The sequence below is a fragment of the Ostrinia nubilalis genome, chromosome 28, assembly GCF_963855985.1.
Source record: "Ostrinia nubilalis chromosome 28, ilOstNubi1.1, whole genome shotgun sequence".
NCBI classification, from domain to species: domain Eukaryota; kingdom Metazoa; phylum Arthropoda; class Insecta; order Lepidoptera; family Crambidae; genus Ostrinia; species Ostrinia nubilalis.
The window spans coordinates 2,828,596-2,841,249 of NC_087115.1; the positions used below are offsets into that span (position 1 = coordinate 2,828,596).

The window sequence follows — 12,654 nt, forward strand, 5'->3', positions numbered from 1 at the left end:
TGAGATCGATCTATTGGAACTTGAATATTCGAAGGTTGATCACTAAAGTGTGAACTACATTGTCTGTTGGACAATTCAAACTCGATAGTCTTCCTTTTATCAACACTATCTTGTTCACATTGCAGCTCAATAGATGGTTCTTTCAAAACTTCACTTTCAGTTTTCTTATCTTCCTGAAACTTGACGTCTCTTGACACCACTATTTTTCTTTTCTCGGATATCCACACCCTATAGCCACCAGATTCAGCCGGGTAGCCCACAAAAATGCCGGGAGAACTTCGTGCTGCGAACTTATCCTTTCCTGGCTCCTTTTCCAAAACATGAACTTTCGCACCGAATGTTCTGAAATAACCAATATTTACAGGTTTATTAAACAATTTTTCATATGGAATTTCTCCATTCAAGCTGCTAGTCGGACATCTGTTACGCAAATAACACGCGGTTGCAATAGCTTCCGCCCAAAAACTTGCTGGTAGACCAGAGGATAATAACATACATCTTGCCTTCTCCAGTAAGGTGCGATTCATCCGTTCTGCAATTCCATTACTCTGCGGTGAATACGGCGTAGTCAACCTCCTTTTTATTCCATTTTCTTGTAAAAATTTCGAAAAATCACTATTCACAAATTCCTTGCCATTATCGGAATGGAAATATTTTATTTGTTTACCTGTCAAATTTTCGATCTGACATTTAAATATTTTAAACTTTGACAAGACGTCACTTTTATTTTTCAACATAAAAACTTCACACCAACGAGTACAATCATCAATAAATGTAACAAAATATTTGTTTCCCGCATTTGATTGAACTCTCATTGGGCCTACCACATCAGAATAAATTATTTTTAACTTTTCGTCACATGGCTGACTGGACTTCACAAAAGGCAACGCAACCATCTTTCCCTTAGCACACACATCACAATCGCGCAATTCAGTATCAGACTTGGTGGCGTCTATACCCGATTTCTTCAGTACTTTCATAAGATCCCTAGCATTCAAATGTCCCATACGCTCATGCCATCTACACAAATCCACATCCTTATCTGATACTACAGATGCCGAAGCATCCTGCTCTCTCAGGTAATACAAATTACCTCTACGATCAGCAGTCAACTTAACTTCACCATCCTTAGTTGCATATGCTACATCACGTTTAAAAGTGACTATACAACCTCGATCAGTAAGTTTAGAAATCGAAATTAAGTTACTACGTAGATCAGGAACTAACAACGTATCTTCAAATTGGATTTTTCGCGTAATATCATCGTTACATGCTAATATCTTGACAGTACCCTTACCTTGCACGGTTGTCAAAGAATCAGTGGCTAATTTCAATTGTTGGTTACTTGGCAATATTTTATCAAACCTGCTTGCGTTGTTACACATGTGCGAGCTGCAACCGCTATCAAACAACCATTCCTGATGAAGACGCTTGGAATCAATAGCTAAACAGTTATCTGAAACATGATACACAGTTAAAGCTTCATGTTCTACAGTCGAACACGACTCAACGCAACTAGATTCTGAAGGTTTCTGTTCTGAAGCCTGAGAAGACTTCTTTTTCTTGCAATCGGATGCCTTATGTCCAAAGTTATGACATTTGAAACATTTATACTTAAATTTTGTTTCAGGTCCAGTCCCATTCTTCTTCTGATGTTTATTTATATACATAGCTCCTTCTATCCTCTCAACTTGGGTATTGCCTCTCGAACTGTATTCTTCGATAATTTTCACCCTAAGTTGTTCAGGCTTTGGCAGCTCGTCTCTACTTTCAATGGCGCATCTGAAGTTCTCATAGCTTGCTGGTAAACTATACAGCAACATAATCGCTAAAAGATCATCATGGATCACGATGTCCATTTCTTCTAACTTATCGACAGCTTCAAAAAATAAATCAAGATGTTCGCATACGTTCTGATCCTCACTCATCTTGTGTAGCATGAGCGTTTTCATCAGGGTCGCTTTTTTCGCAGGTCCACGTGATACGAACAGACTCTCTAATTTCAGCCAAACCTCTCGTGCAGTCTTCAATCTCTTCACATGATGAACAACACTCGGATCCAATGACAAAATCAACTCCGATCTTGCCTTTCTGTCAGCAAAATCCCATGCTGTTGATAATGTCTCATCCGTGGGTTTTGACTTTTCTCCACTTACATATTCCCAAAAATCATTTCTGATCAATAGGGCTTCTACTTGCACTTTCCAACTATCATAGTTGTCTTTTCTCAATAACTCAATACGTACATTCGACATTCTGTTCACGTCACTTTATACGAAATTATTTTCACGACAAACTATTTTAAAATGTTACTTTGCTCTGGGGCTCTGGGCCCATAACCCTTGTTAGGGATATATTAAGTCCGCTACAGAGCAATAAACACAGTGGTTGGTAGTAACATAATAAATATATTGGTATCAAAGCACACGTAGAATATTTACAATAGAGAGTTCGGCACAGCCATTACACAGCTAAAGACAACATCACATTTGAATATAAATGACAGTTCTATCATAGCGGTTCCAGCTAGCCAGCTCTACGTTATACAGCATGAAGGTGCTCATCAACACTTCTAATGCTCGTAACTCAGTTCAGACTAAGTTTAGAGGTATACATGTCATAGTAAGTTTGGTTTATTACACTATTTTGTAATCAAAAAACAAAGTTTGGTCGATGGCCGCGCGAAAAAAAAAAGACGCCAATTTCCGGCATTGTCTTTTGTGATATCTCCTGATCCATTATTTATCTGTACGTTAAATCGTTTGTACCACATTGAAATCAAATAAATGATGATTAAGATTCTGATGAAATGTGACACGTAGCCCCTTCTGGCCGAAACTAAGTGTTCCTGTTATAGCCTAGATTATTGCAGTATACTGAAAATATCTTGATACAATAAATAATAGAAATGAGTGTTTTCCTTTTTTCAAAGGGTTATTAAGTGTACCTACAGCGTTTTTTTATGACGCTATATATTTATATACAAATTTATCAATGCAAGATATTGTTTTCTTGCTATTTTACATATTTTTTCTAATTACCGTTAGATTAAGAATTAGCCTTATCTAATTACCGTGACCATAAAATTTTTGGGTCTCATTTACGCGAAAACCGCTTGGAATAATTTGACGCCTTAACGATTGTTAAATTCGTACTTTTCATGTGTTTCATATTTAAATGCGTTTAAGTCAATTAAGCCAAATTTCAAAAATGATATGGTAATTAGGCTGAGAACGCCTAATCGTGAGAATGACCGATAAGTATACCAAATTTCAGCTCAATTGGTTGAGGAGAACTGGTTTTAAATTTAATTGCAAGATTTATCCCATACTATAAAAAGCGAAGTGCTTGTAAAAATGGTACGCATATCTTTTTTGCGACTAGTTTTCTTAGAGTATTATACCATTTTGGAATCTTGGATAGTTGCGTCAACTTTATAAAAAACTTGCCGCAGTAGTGTTCATACTGTTTTTTTACAAAACGATGAGTCAAAGTGGAGTGAAAGTAAAAATCGTCCAAAATTTTAAGGAAATATCACATTTTGATTAACTTTTGTGTAAAAACTGCAAGGATTCTAAGGGTTTTAAGAATTGGGGTGGACAGCAGCACTACTTAAATTGCCGATACGAACAAAAAAACAGAAGTATTTGAAAAATTGTGGTCGTGGTAATGTAAAATATCATAAGGGGTGTCAATTTTCGACGAATTTCATAATTTATTGTGTAACTTAAAAAATAATTGAGATAGATTTTTTTTCTTATTTTTCCCAAAGTAGTCATGACTATGTCCACCCTGCGGCGCCGGCTTATCCTTGAATTTTGGGACACGTTGTATGTATGATTTAAAAAGAAAAGCATTTAATATGTTTATATCCGTTGTCTAGTACCTATAGTACAAGCTTTGCTTAGTTTGGGACTAGAAGCGCAGTCTAAAATGTCCAAGGATATTATTTATTTATTATTTTTTATTCTTCAACAGATAATCAAGACAAAGAGGTATTTATTATAAATTGCTCTTCCAGCATTTCAATTTTATTATTTAATCTTGCTTGATGATTAATAATGATTTTGCTTGATGAAATCTTATCAAGTTTCTTTACATGGTTACAACATTTTCACCATTCCTCTGCACCAATTTGTGAGATTCACCTGTAGGTAAACCTCAATAAAGCAGCTATTAAGAAAGAAAAATACTTAAAAATAAACATAACCCTCTTTCTGACGCAGTCGGGTAATAAACTAAATGTAATCTTAACATTTCAGTCCGACTTACCTGTCAACTCAACGACGTGCTTTAAAATCAAAGATTGAGTTTAAATTACGCCATATTTTACAATACACATTGAAAACAATATAACTCGCTTGAGTTTTTTTTTGATATTTTCACAAAAATAACAAATAATCATGAAGATTCACAAAATTTCTGCAGTGGTTGACAAATCTCGTAATTTGTTTTGACAGGTGACAATAAAGCCATAGACAATTTCCTTATGAAAGCCACACTTTTCCAATATTTTTGTTTGCCATGAGATTCTGTGGGTCTAGACAAAGTGCAAATTATAATCGCAAACCAGTCGCAAAGTGGTCGAAAAGCCCCTTTTTTGTATGGAGTTTTGACGTATTCGATTTTCGATTCGATCAAAAAGTGCGTGCGTTTTGTCTAGGGGGGCTGGTAGACCTATACAGGAGAGCACTTGGCACTACTATCAATCAATACTTTTAAAGGCTAAATGACAAATTTTCAATTATTTGTCCGTCAGACAGATATTAGAAAATATTAAACTCATATTTTTTATTTTCTTTCATAATTAAATAATAACAGTCCTACATCGAGTTGAATTGGCGCGTTACGTCACGCTTGAGTAGATTTTTTACTCAAAAGTGACGTCACGCGACATTTCAACTCAATATAATACTGTAATTATTAGATTATGAAAAAAAATGTCTCCAAAATATTTTTATTATCTGTCTGACGGACTGAATAGAATTTAGATTTCATTACCCAGTCAACATCCCTATGACATTTACAGCAGGGCGCTACTATCAATACTTTAGATTTTAGGAAAGTATTGGCATTGGCAAATGCACAAGTGTGCATGCCATAAAAAACAGACTTAAAAAATATCTGAATGGTATGTATTATCTGTGTCAGTGTCAACTTTCTAACTTGTTAAAAGAAATGGTGGCCATCAAAAAAATGGTGGACATCAAATTTTTCGTATCAATTTTCTCGTTAATTATTCGTCGCATTTGGTTTATCATAATATATTTGTGAGGTACATTTGAGGTACTAAATAATGGTAAATATAAGAAAACCATAACTTACCTGTTTCGTCCAATTTCAGCATACACCCGCCAACCTGATATCAGGTTGGCGGCTCATTTTGTAATTTAAATTGTTCCCGTATTATGGAAGTACAAAATTAATAACTAAAGGTACATAAAGGTACACCTCAGGTATTAAAAATTCATATTTATATTATTCATTTCTGTGACCATACACCCGCCATTCTGACGTTCACGATTAAACTGCTTTGAAGACTAGATTTACGTTAAAAGCTAAAAAGATATTGACACTATGACAAGAAGCTATCTAAAGTGTCCAACTGGTCGAAGGTCGTAAATAAAATAAAAATAATTAGGACCATAAACTGATATTCATGGTATCATAACTGTAAAAGTGTCAGAATCCGATGTTGAATCCAATGCCAGTTGAAGTGTGAGAAACATATATCAACCTAGTATAGTTGCCAGTCTCTCATAATCTATGCCAATGAGGGTTTTCGCGATTGAAAAATCCGCCAGATGGCAATACGTAGACGTGAGGTCCAAATGCTGCATGATTGGTTATTTTTGACATGACATTGATAGATATCCACCAATCATGCAGCATTTGGACCTCGCGTCTACGTATTGCCATCTCGCGGATTTTTCAATCGCGAAAACCCTCATTCATAGCACATGTATAATAATAGACCAAATGAACTTTTATAGATTGTGAAAGAGAAGATAAAGATTTTATTATTTTATTAAAATCTTGCCACGAGGTAGTTTTTCAGTAGAAACCAGGATTGGATAATCGCTACAGGCAAGTATCAGAACATTTTATAAATATTTTAATCGATTATATCCTTGTGAATCGTTTTAATAAATTGTCATTTTACTTTTTCAATTAAAACTTTTTCAATCCCTAGTCTTGTCAAACTGTCATAATGTCAACAAATTATAAATGTCACGTCAGTTGACTCAATTTCAGTCTTCTGTGCGTTTATTGTATTTTTATTTCAATGAAATAGTGCTAAAGGGTTAGTACTAAAAGTGAAAGCCTTTTTTTCAGAAAGAAAACCAATGTGGTGCCCTTATTATTCATACTGTTTGAAAGTTACAAGTCAGTGATACAGAGTTGCCGACATTATAACTCCGTAGTGATACCATACCAAAGAAGAAGTTTTCCTAAACACTTGTGTTATTTTTATATGTGATCAAATAAAAAGGATTAATTCTACTGCTCAAATGGAATAACTTATCCCAAGAGACCGAATATAAAAAAAAACCTCTCCATAGAAATTATCACCATCACGAGGATGTGAATTTTTTTGAGAATTTGATATTGGTCCTGTAAGAAAAGTAGTTGTATTTCAGTAGTAGAATCATCAACCCTTCTTGTTTCATCAGCAAGAGCAAGATTACTATAAAAACGCCCTGTAGGTAGGTATTGTTAAGCTGAAGAGTTTGTTTAGTGTCAAAGACTGTCACACAGTGTAACTTAAATTGGCATATTATGATAATGAACATAAAAACTTAAATAAATATTTATGTTAATATTTTTTCTATTTATTTATTTTCCCAAAGCTTCACAGTGACAGCTGAAACAGCAATACTGTTGTAAAACTAAACTTGGAACAAACTGTTACAAATATTTTACAAATTAAAATAAAACCGCATGTTGCTTTACTTTCTCGTATAGGTAATAAATGTAATTAATGGCTAGATTATTAATGTTTACCCTCAATAGTGAGGAGATCTTATAAAATGGTAACCCTGATTTTCATTGTCATTCAAGTGCTCTTTCTACGCAAGCTTCTGTGATTTGGCCAAGGGCCACACACATTGCGATAACATTATGCGACATTGATTTGACAGCAGCGGAGTGAAGTCTTGCGACTATGCAAAATGATACCCTGTAATCGTAGCGCATATAGACATAGACGGGGCGGGGCACATAGCTCGTAGAGCTGATGGCCGCTGGGGCAGGAAAGTTCTTGAGTGGCGACAACGAGCCGAAAGACGTAGCGTGGGCAGGCCTCCCACTAGGTGGACCGACGATCTGGTGAAGGTCGCGGGAGGTGCCTGTATGCGAGCGGTGCAGGATCGGTCTTCGTGGAAATCCTTGGGGGAGGCCTTTTTCCAGCAGTGGACGTCTTTTCGGATGAAACGAACGAACGAACGATACGTATTACCACTATTTACCAAACATTACTATTTATTGCATACTCGCCGGATTACACGTAGGAGCATGCGCGTTACAGCTTCGGCCTTGCATTATTATAAGATCTTGTTCCGCCCTTTTACGAACTTCCTCCGTGAGGATATCCCCGCCGAATTCTATGATGAACCTATCAAAAGTCATATTCTGCAATGTCAACCCACCACAAGGTGGACCGACGACCTGATAAAGGTAGCGGGAAGGCGCTGGATGCAGGCCGCTACCAACCGTGCGATGTGAAAGTCATTGGGGGAGGCCTATGTTCAGTAGTGGACGTCCTGTGGCTGAAATGATGATGATGATGATGAAATGAATGAAAATGACAAATCTTCGAACGTGTATAATACCGTGCCAAAGTAATCATATAATTTTAGCACCTTAATAACTATTGCCGTTTTTGTTGTAAAGATCATGCAGCGCTACTTGCGGATATTATTGGAAAGAAAACTATGTGGGCTCTAGATCTGAAGCCGCTTTAACGAACACGAAGTGCTCATACAATGCGGCTTATTTTCTTCCAGTCTTTAGTCAGGACTTTAGTCGAATTAAAACCCCGGTTGAACGTGATATAGCCGCACTAGAATACGATGCTTTTTTGCATAATCGCAAGACTTCGTTCCGGTGTCGACCGAATGTTATCATGATGTATGTGGCCCAGGGGTTACCGTAGCCGCTAAGGTTTGAAACTTCTTGCTTAAAATATTGTAGTCTTTGGCATAGACTACGACGGTAGTCATGGAGATATGAGTTTGTTATCTCGTGTCAGATGTAAATGGTGAAAAGAAAACTCATGATTCGTGTTATTTTTATGCAATATGTAGGTATTTTATAAAAGTGGAACCCCGAGTGATCTCCAAAACCCATTCTATTATTATATACGATTCGGCTTCGATATCTATAATACAATAGGAGTTTATTTCATGTGTCAGATGACAAGGGTGGAAACAACCTACGATTCATGTTGTTTATTTACGTGCAATATGTGGGCATATTATAAAGTGGAATGCCGAGTTGTAGGTATTTCTAAAACTTGTTCTATTATTTTATACTATTTGGCTGCGACTCGGCGTGACGACAATACAAAACATTTTTCGCGAATCGGTGTTCATACATTCACACAATACATTAGACGCCATGTTGTCATAAACGACATATTATAAAATCGCTGTGATTTAATATTCTTAATCATTAATTTTATGGCAAGTGTCCATCAGGAATCATTGTTCTTACACACAGATTCGTATTATTTCGCTTTCGTGTAGTAATATGTCAAAATTGTTGGTTTTTAGGCGAACAATGTATGGAGAACGAACATTGTCCTTTAGAATACGCAATTTTCAAATCTTTGTCTTTAGCCATTTTACGCTCTAAAGTATTGAAACGAGAACGAGCTAGAGCATAACTATCAGGGATATGCGGGTTATCCTCTCGCCAGAGCAAACCGACTTTAAACCTACCGCTTGGTAACCTTTCAGCAGTCTTGTCGAGAGTTTGTAATGCACGCTCGTGTAAAGGTCCGCACGATGTGGAACGTTTAGTAATTCCTAAAGCTTCTAATTTAAATTGTTCCTTGACCAAATTATCTAGTTCCGCTAAGTCGATATTTTCCACATTGGTTTTATTTATAAAATCAAATCCTTTAAAATTCCTACTATTGTTAGAAAGACCATGAAGTACCCAGCCTAGACTAGTACGAGTGGCGATTGGTTGTGAACGCAAGCCTGACCTTAACTCTTGTGGTACTGTCAAAAACCAATCCGAGGCGCCAATAAGAACTGTAGGCTTGGCATCTTCATATGTGAGCTCAGAAACAATGTCACTCAGGTGTGAGTATTGAATGTCTTGAACCGAAACCGTTTGCCTAGACAGATAAATATTAGAAATAGTTCGAGCATTATTTATTGTATAAAATTCATTACTGTATTTTCCTCTTATTTTAAATGAAACGTACTGTATATCTTGCTCACAAACCATACCTCCTACGCCTTGTATACGTATGCGTCCATCTCTGCCCTGGGTACCTATTTGACGCGCGATGGTGGAATCTATTAAGCTCGCTGTAGATCCATCGTCCAGCAACGCGAAGGTTTCAACATCACCTTGGGGTCCCCTTACTACAACAGGAATCACCTTTAGTAAAACTTTCCGTGAGGGATGTGAAGGGGCTAATGAACACGAAAGGGCAGTATCATTAGACAACGGATGCTCAACAGGACTAGATGGTTGAACTATCGGTTGGATATTGCTGTCATTAGTCTCCTGTTCGACGAAAACGCAGGTGGACATGTTGGGCACGGACGGTTGACAAAAGGTAGGTGCAGCAGAATTTTTAGAAAAACTGGTTGACGTACGATGTAACAGTTGATGATGATTGAGTCTACATTGATTTATGCCACACATTTTTCCTTTGGAACATGAACGCCATTGATGTTTCTTTTGAGATAAGCATTTATAACAAATTTTATTATCACGAAGAAATTGTACTCTTTGGTCAACATCGATAGACTTAAAACCTCCACAGTCTATGATACTATGAGATTTATGACAAAAAAGACAAGTGTCAGTTACGTCTGTCACAACATGGACGTGACACTTCCTGTCATGTGTATTGTTTTGAAAATTAATTTTATTTACAGGATAATTTTGTTGAGAAATTAAACCGAAACGTGTGTGAATCCTGGATTCGAAACGAAGAAAATCAGATAGTAACTCCAGTTTGGATTTCTCACCTGTGTGTTCAGCGGCATAGCGTGTCCACAGCATACGCATCAACGGTGTTAACTTTATTAAAATTGTGTTGTAAAGTTCCGGTGAATGCAAATACTCCAACTGATCTAAATGTTTCAAAACTGAAATTAAATTGTGTACACGACATGAAATGGTGTTTAAATCTTTGAGATCTGTTTGTAGTCTAGGTAATGAGCGAATTTGTGCAAGCTCTTCTAAAACTATGAGTTCTGGCCGTCCAAAATTATCTTCTAGAGCTTGTATGACCTCTTCAGGGTCTCTAGAAGTCAGTAAGAGGGCGGACACAGATAGAGCTGCGTCTCCGCGCAAGGAAGATCGAATCCTTGCTAAATTTTCCGTGAGAGAACATGACTGACTGGTTTGATAGTATGACTGTTTGAAAGCTATCCAGTCAGCTGGTTTTCCACTAAAAATAGGTAGTTGAGATGGTCTAGGTTTGTTGGTTAAGGAAGTGATGGCACGAGCTAGCTCTCTAATGTCATTAGATTGATGATGACGAGAAGGAGAAACTAGATGTGGTTCTACATGTTTTGACGTCAACTGACTATGATTAGGTAGTAAGCCTTCTGAACCTTTGGGTACCGTATTGACAGCATCAAAAGGACCTGGTCTGTCCTCTGCACTTGAAGCGGCGGGATTCTGCGGCTGTGCAGCGGCTGATACGATATCCGAGAAATGGTCAGGCAAACTGTGAACCCAAGAGTTGACGGAATTATTGCGTGTACTAGACTCGATGGCAGCGAGTTGAGCTGCCAGAAGTTTGTCTTGAGCTACCCTCTTTGCCTTAGCTAACTGCTCCTCAATTTCAAGCATAGCCTTAGCGTGAAGAGCTTCGGCCTGTAAGCGAGCTTTAACAGTGCTGGATGTAGATTTAGACCTATTAGAGTGAGTACCTCCAGCATTTGAGGTGGAGGTATCGACGCTTGGAGCGACTCCACCTGCTTGAGGCACCGTGACACTAGGATCTACACATACCTGTGAGGCTTGGGGCTCTGTAGGGTTACCTGATTGGTTCTTTACCTTGCTTCTAGTGAGCATGGTACCTTCACCTCTCCTATCGGAGGACCAATGTTAAAAACGATGGTTGGAAGAAGCAATTTATGGGAAAACTCCAAAAGGGCAAAAAGCAGTATCTTGCTCAAGACATTAGAACGAGAGAGTACAAAAAGCAACTTCAAAAAACCAAAAAACAATATTAAAAAAAAGTAAAAAACCATAAACAATTATCAAAAGGGATTGCTGGCCAAACTGCCAGCAACATCCTCCACTGGCCCTTTTAGACATAACATAATTAATTAATAAACTATAATTTACACTAATAAAGTATTCAAAAGCATCTTAAAAAAGTTACGGACAAAATGACGTCGAAAATTTACAGATTTTTATGGAATGACCCACATATTAAAGCGCAAAATTATAAAATCAGTGCGTGGCGAGGGAATGACGCTAAAAACTGTAGACTCTTTTTCAACTAAAGAAAATCAAATTATTGTTTATTGAAACCGCAAAATATTAATAGAATTTGGTGTAATATACATTTAAATAGATTATTCGTTAATTAAAACAAAGGATAAAGTTGATGTTTTTATAAATGTGGGTCCCAAAACACAAACTTTTGGAGTACGGACATGCCTAGGGAATGACGTTTTGGGTCATTCAAAAGGAATTTAAGATGTTTTAAAAATAGTTTCAAAAAATATAAATGGGTGATGAATAAAGCACATTGCGAGCTGTTATTTAACAATTTTGGAATAAAATATTAACTAACAAATATTTCATGTGAAATGTGGCGCGGACTAAGAGTTGACATATTTTTGTGGAATGACCCAAATACAACCTCAATTTTAAGGTATACAGGCATTTGAATCATATAGGCCTTATTCCGTGTAGGTGATTTATTAAAGCCAAAATCAGTGGTTTCGTAATTTGCTTATTTTGAATAGATTTAGTTAAAAATTGTGTTATTTTTTGTAATATTGCTAAAATTAAAGGATGGAAGAAGTTAATTAACCTTGTTTTTGTTGACTAGCGTTAATATTTATTGAAATATAAGCATTTAAAGTTAGGTAGGCCTTATTTGTATCAAGTACCTTACTTAGAGGATATAACATCAAATTATATAAAATCGCTTAATATAATAATTATTTAGCTACTATAATAAACGAATAATATAATTTTAAAACGAATAATTTTAAGACAAATAACTATTAACTGATATAAAATGGTTTGATATAATGAATATTTTCTATAAAACTTACAATGTATACTATTTAAAACAAATAACATTCAAATCATATAAAAATAAAATGTCGAACAATCAAATGAGATAAAATTCTTTTCCTATAAAACTTAAATCATATAACAATAATAATTTTATATAAAGTTCATTTGTTATAATAAGCATTGCATGCAGCAAGCAAG

At 36.3% G+C, this 12,654-nt stretch overlaps 1 protein-coding gene and 1 long non-coding RNA gene across 2 annotated transcripts in view; one reads left to right on the top strand and one right to left on the bottom strand.

Annotated features, from left to right (window-relative positions):
* Window positions 1-12,654, top strand: part of LOC135085194 (glutamyl aminopeptidase-like) — an 84,039-nt gene that overhangs the window by 58,898 nt on the left and 12,487 nt on the right. The gene's annotated exons all lie outside the window — the stretch shown is intronic.
* LOC135085472 (uncharacterized) lies at window positions 203-1,938 on the bottom strand. The gene is made up of 2 exons (XR_010260126.1): window positions 497-1,938; window positions 203-342 (listed from the first exon to the last, which is right to left on the bottom strand). It is a non-coding gene; the product is annotated as an uncharacterized LOC135085472 (long non-coding RNA).